The 6,930-nt window shown below is 44.0% G+C and overlaps 1 non-coding gene across 1 annotated transcript; it reads right to left on the reverse strand.

Annotated features, from left to right (window-relative positions):
• Positions 1-6,491: 6,491 nt before the first annotated feature.
• Trnas-cga (transfer RNA serine (anticodon CGA)) lies at positions 6,492-6,566 on the reverse strand. The gene has a single exon. It is a non-coding gene; the product is annotated as a tRNA-Ser (tRNA).
• Positions 6,567-6,930: the final 364 nt, after the last annotated feature.

The following is a 6,930-nucleotide window of genomic DNA, read 5'->3' on the forward strand; positions in this document are numbered from 1 at the left end:
TACTTTAATTATTGAACATGCACCTTGATGGTGTATCGCTTGAGCAAAACTGACAACGTCAACGGGGTCAACTTCGCCAATTTTTTTTTTCATGTTCTTGAATCCCCTGTGGTAACGCTTACTACCGAAACACCACAGAAAAATGACAAGTCAGTACTCTAGTTTCTCAATGAGCGGATGACAAATTAAGAAAACATGCATACATTTACAGAAATTAGAAACTATGGACGGCAAAGTTACCTCGAAAACGGGGCAACATCAACTGTGCTGAAAGAAGTGAAAAACGAGAAAAAAGTTTATGAACTCCGCACACTCTTAATTGGCAACTTAAAACTAGCACACTTGCTTGTCAAATAAAATTCTGAATTTTTCACGAGAGAAAACAGATTATCCCCAGACTTTTTTTGTAATGAGTTTGGCCTGTCCCTAGTTTATGAATTGTGAGGGCATGCTGAAAATTAATGCCTCTGAACATTTTATTGTGTTCTCGGCATCAGCTGAAGTATTACATATCAAGCATATTGCTGGGTCAACTTTCCCGCACCGCTGATGCAAGTTGCAGTCCTTTGTCGCTAGAGGGTTCCGAGTTGCGGTGTGTAATGTGGCGTTGTGTAACGTAACTACGTCTGTGAGTGAGGAACTGCGTGAAGTAATCGAGTTTACGGCGGCAGAAGAGTTCCTCCACACACGAAGCACGCTGTCATTCAGCACTACAATGCCAGAGCACACGCCAGCTCTGCGTCATCTGCAGCAATACGATGACTTGCGTTCACCGTCATCGTTCGTCCCAAATACAGTTCCGACTGAGCTCCACCCTATTTGCATCTCTTTCCAGAGCTTAACACATCTGAGGACTTCACTCTGATAGTGACGAAGCGGTGCGGGCAGAGGGTGGTTGCCCGTCAAACATTCTACACTGAGGGTATCAACAAACTCGGCTCTCTTTGGGAGAAATATGTTCGGCGCCAGGGTGACTATGTTGCGAAATAAATATGTAGACGTGAAAAAGGATGTAGAATTTTAATAACGTTTGTTTTACTTAAAAAACTTTAAGAGTTCAAATGATTAAAATTTCTCTAAGCACGATGGGACTTAACATCTGTGCAGTCCCCTTGACTAAAACCTAACTAACCTAAGGAAATCTCACACATCCATGCCCGAGGCAGGATTCGAAATTACGACCTTAGCAGCAGCGGAGTTCCGGACTAAAGCGCCTAGAACCACTCGGCCACAGCGGCCGGCACTTTAAGAAAATGGTTCAAATGGCTCTGAGCACTATGGGATTTAACTTCTAAGGTCATCAGGCCCCTAGAACTTAGAACTACTTAAACCTAACTAACCTAAGGACATCACACACATCCATGCCCGAGGCAAGATTCGAACCTGCGACCTTAGCGGTCACGCGGTTCCAGACTGTAGCGCCTAGAACCGCACGGACACTCCTGCCGGCACTTTAAGAGTCTTCACATAAACAAATTGGAGGTATCACTTTCCAGCACCCCATCGTCGATTATGAACTTGGTTTCTGTCGTAAAATGGCCGGCCGCTGTGGCCGAGCGGTTCTACGTACTTCAGTCCGGAAACGAGCTGCCACTACGGTCCAGGTTCGAATCCTGCCTCGGGCATGGATGTGTGTGATGCCTTAGGTTAGTTAGGTTTAAGTAGTTCTACGTCTAGGGGTCTGATGACCTCAGATTTAAAGTCCCATAGTGCTCAGAGCCATTTGAACCATTTATTTGTCGTGAAATACACAGTCCGTCCAAAGTGTTCTGACAGCTGTTTCATTTCTGGCCTTTAAGCGACGTGTTCGACGTAGCTAAGATGGCATCTGGGACTGACAATTTTAAACAACAGGTGTGCATTCGATCAGTCAGCTGTGAGCAGTCGGTGTTAAGAGGTAGACGTGAGGCCGTAGTGTGTCTCTTCTAGAGAAAATCATCAGTTGTGAGGAAAGTTGGTGTAATCGATGCGAACCCACCGCTCAACGACCAAGTGTAGAAATTCACATTAAGGGTAACAGCATAACCTACATTCCAGCCAGGATGTGATGTAGGACGAGGCGCCTCTTTCCTAGATTTAAGTTATTTTTCATATTTTTACTCTTATCAGCTTTCTTAAGAGTAAGAAGTTATAATTGATAAAGAGGAAAAGTGCCTGAGACAGTAAAGCAACAGAGCGAAGAACAATAACTTAACCACAGACCGACGCAGAATGCGTCGTAATAGGCTCATTTTTTTTTCTTTTGCGACGAAACAATGTAAAATTATTCGTTTCTCCTGCTGTTTCTGTTGACATTGCTGGTTTATGGTTTGTTGCTGATTCATGGTATTGTATTCAGGTTGTAAAAATAATTTCAAAGCAGTTTATTAGATATCCTGCATCGTGTTCCATTTTCAACTAATTAATAAAAGTGGCCTTGAGCATTCTAATAATTGAAGCTTTGCTGGGAGGAATTTTTGGTCGGTTTCACAGACAGTGATTTAATTTTATCTGCAAAACGGGATCTGTATCTCTTCCAAATTACCAAAGGAGTGATTATTTCAGTTCGTGGTTTCAAAGAATCCTACAAGCGTTGGTTACTCGAGCTTTGGTTTGAAGTGAACTTGTTAGGAATAAAAGGCAAAAACTTTCAGAAATCAGTGTATAAAAACTCAGTGTGACGGCATGAAAGCACAGTCTCGCGGCGATAGCACTGAATAACATGTTCTCGGGTTTCCAACCGCATCAATTGCTTAAAACTACACGAGCTTTCGGCGAAGCACTCCTTGGCATTTATACGGAAAACAGTTCGTGCTTCACACACATTAAAATGATAACCAAATAAAATACCTACAGTCCCCCACCACGAAAGATATTTACGTAATATAGGAGTATTTTATTTCAAATTCATTTGGTTTTAACGAGTTAAAAATAAGACTTCCTGACATTTTTACGGCATTGTATGAATGTACTGCGTATTGTACTAGAATCGAGAAACACTCAGTAGAATATTTGATTCAATAAATCCACCGCCTTAACTTTTCTCTATTTTTTTAGTAATCCAAACCCGAAGCTTTTGTACTGGAGGGGTATACTTCCAGACACTGAACATGGCCCATTACTACCGCAATGTGGCTAGTATTATCAGGTTTCGGAGATGTCAAAACTTTCGCCAAACGAGCTTAGAACCGTGGGGCAATTACTCGGAAGCAACACAACTGAAGTTTAAATTAAAACATTCACTGCAAGCAGCGTACTATACTGTCTCAAAGTGTAATAAATTCTGCCTTATATGCTTAAGTAGGGTGAGGAAAATGTGTTTGTCACATGTGACCTACAGTGCCTGATGCGAGCCTGCGTGGTGGAACAAATAAGTTGCGATGACGTCGTCTCTACCGCACTGCATTTGCATATCCTTATCTGAAGTGCTATAAACTTGCAGACGCAGCGCCTTCGTGTTCTTTTATTCTTCGATTAATTGCAAAACAGTGAAGGGAATACATTTATTGCTAAGCAGATCTTAAGTGTTCACATATAGAGATAGGGAAACGTGACCAGCCGGCCGCGGTGGTCTAGCGGTTCTAGGTGCTCAGCCAGGAACCACGCGACTGCTACGGTCACAGGTTCGAATCCTGCCTCGGGCATGGATGTGTGTGATGTCCTTAGGTTAGTTAGGTTTAAGCAGTTCTAAGTTCTAGGGCAGCCATTATGGAACAAAAAGTATAAAAATTGCAATATAACGTTTAAAAATGCGAAGTACTTAAGGTTTTTCCTTGTAGATAAATATAAAGGGGCATAAAAGTTTTTGTTAGAGGGCGTTGATCCAGCGTATATGCTAGGTGTCGGGACTCCGATGCAGGTTTGTAAGCATCGACATGTGTCTTTCCTACGTGTGTGAGGTAAATGTGGAAACGTGAACTATGGCATCGTCATTACCAAATGCGTCCAAGCTGGACCAAAGTGCTGTTATTCTTTTCTTTGTTGCCGAAGGACAAGCACCGGTTGACATCCATCGGAGAATGAAGACTGTGTATGCACTTAAAGCGAAACGTCCGGGAAAACTCTGACAATAGGTGCTGCAACTTCATAATAACGCACGTCCCCATCTCGCAAATGCCGTAACACAGAAGTTGCGCCGACTCCAGTGGGACACACTCTACCATTCTACCTATAGCTCTGATCTCTCCCCAAGCCATTATCACGCCTCTCTGTTAAAAAGCCTTGAAAGGTCGACGGTTCGCGTCTGACGAGGTTGTGCTTCAGGCAGTCACGAACTTCCTCACGCAGCATCACAGTGTGGTTTACCAACCGGATCTCTTCATTAAGCCGGCCGGTGTGGCCGTGCGGTTCTATGCGCTTCAGTCAGGAACCGCGTGACCGCTACGGTCGCAGGTTCGAATCCTGCCTCGGGCATGGATGTGTGTGATGTCCTTAGGTTAGTTAGGTTTAAGTAGTTCTAAGTTCTAGGGGACTGATGACCACCGATGTTGTCTCATAGTGATCAGAGCCATTTGAACCATTTTTTCTTCATTAATGTGAAATTGAGAATGGGGAAAGAAAGCGAATTGGTGGGTGGAAATTCGTGAGTTCCAGCCGCACAGGCGTTGTGGTAATGCACCGGTGTACATTGAAAACTTGTGTCGAATCACAACTCGAATCCGGATTTACCGCTTCTTATGAGCGCTAGCCTTAAGCGCTTCGGCCATCCGGACACGGTCCGACACCGACTAAGATTCCTAACTTACCGCACTCTGCAATGTAGCGTCCATCGTCTATTAACCCCTTCTCTCAAATTATTGATTCCAGTAGAGGTTCAGTCAGTATTAGTGCATCGCCACTGAAACTTAAGTAGTTTCCTCGACCTGGCGGGTCAGTAAGGTGTTTGCCTCAAAACTCGCGGCAGTTTTGCCTGATTGGCGTATCGATTGTGGACTGCAGGGCTTCGAAAAGAAACTTTTGGATCGCCCTTTATACAATACAAGTATAGTATCAAACCGTTCAACATCCCCACTGGAAATAGCGGCAGAAAGAAAAACGTAAAGCAACGTTACAGGCTTATGCAACATGACCTTGGGCGTGAGAGAAACTGTTCGTATGTCACTTGAATTTACAGATCGTTAATTCAGATATGGATCACGTCCTCAGACGAGATCAAAAGCGAGAACGGGGGCATAATGTTTGTCACGCCAAATTCCAATGCCAAATGACATGTGGAAGAACGCAGTCGTACATAACCTTAAAGTGTGCGTGGTTTTCAGCCACTTAAATACAACCCAAATACTCGTCGTTTGCTGCAGTCCCACTGTATCTTTGAAAATTGTCGATTGAATGTGCCCATCTCGAAATGACAAGACAAGTGCTGAAATCACGCCCGTTCGATGTGCTACCAGAGCTAACACTCTGTTTGACTTACTAACCACCTTCCATTCGGAACACGTCCATATCTCACCACTGGCTTCTGGTATCAGCCGCACGCAGTTGACGTTAACAAGTGTATGAGCCTGAAGATGACGTTGTTACAACTCGAAACTAGCTGCCAAAATAAGATCGACACCTTCAATACAGCTGGATTAATTTTTACATTTTTAATATGAACAAACAAAATTACATTGGTTGGTATGCCGCTACATGCTATGGCGATTCGACGGCGCATATCGTCTTGCGTAGTTGGGGCTTCCTGATAAAACGCATCTTTCATGTTCCCTATATAAAGAAATCAAGAGGAGTCGAATGAAGAGGCATGGCCAGCCATTGTACTGCAACATTCCGTCCTATGCAACGGCCTTTTCATTCAGTATTTGAGTTGCACCATGGGAGGAATGAGCTGGATAGCCGTCGTCTTGGAACCACATGTTCTGTCGCTTATCTAGTGGTACCTCTTCTAGAAGGACAGACCGAATGTTCGTAAGAAATCGTGGATACGTATTTCGATTTAACATCCCTGCCATGCAGTAAGATCCCACAATGGAATTTTGTATGATGCCACATCAAAGGTGTACGCTTGACGGTCGTTGGAGTTGTACCAGACGAATCCAGCGTGGATTTTCAGCTGCCTAGTTTACATTACCGTGGTTCGTAAACGTTGCTCCGTCAATAAAGCGAACACTTTGGGAAACTTAGTATCTATTCCGAAGCGATGCGGAGTAAACCAACAAAATTCTATACGACTTTAGAAATCAAGTCGCCCGAGTACCTGATGCAGTGACAGATGCTAAGGATGCAATTTATGTCGACGTAAGATGCGAATGTCACTCCTCTGGCTGATCCTACCGTGGCAGTATGTCTCGTGCCGCCATTTGCCGTATAAAAGTTACCACGTAGAAACGACCTGCCGATAGGCGACCACAGGTCGTGCAAGTTCTGCAGTGAGACAAGCAAACAGTCGAAACGCTTTTTTTTAAAAAAAAGTATTTGCTTTTGGAACGTGCCAACACAGCCGTTTCAAAGTCGAAAGACTCGATAGAACAAGGTAGCTAGCATGAACATGAAGCTTCCTGGCGGATTAAAACTGTATGCCGGACCGAGACTCGAACTCGGGACCTTTGCCTTTCGCGGGCAAGTGCTCTACCGACTGAGCTACCCAAGCACGACTCACGCCCCATCTCCACAGCTTCAATTCCGACAGTACCTCGTCTCCTACCTTCCAAAGGCATAGGTCCCGAGTTCGAGTCTCCGTCCGGCACACAGTTTTAATCTGCCAGGAAGTTTCATATCAGCGTACACTCCGCTCTAGAGTGAAAATTTCATTCTAGTAGCATGAACATATTTACAATGCAATAGCAGGTTTCGGCTGATTTGCCTTTCAGTTTTGAAATATTTCCTGGATATTTTGCGAAGAGCTTCAACCAAAAAAATAACAAGTATTGTATCGCCGTACTCTCCTTTTTAGGCGCTTTCGGATGCCGCCAGAAAAAGTATGTCATTCTATTTAAGAAAACCATATTTCTTTCA

This window comes from Schistocerca gregaria, chromosome 9, assembly GCF_023897955.1.
Source record: "Schistocerca gregaria isolate iqSchGreg1 chromosome 9, iqSchGreg1.2, whole genome shotgun sequence".
In the NCBI taxonomy this organism is placed as follows: Eukaryota; Metazoa; Arthropoda; class Insecta; order Orthoptera; family Acrididae; genus Schistocerca; species Schistocerca gregaria.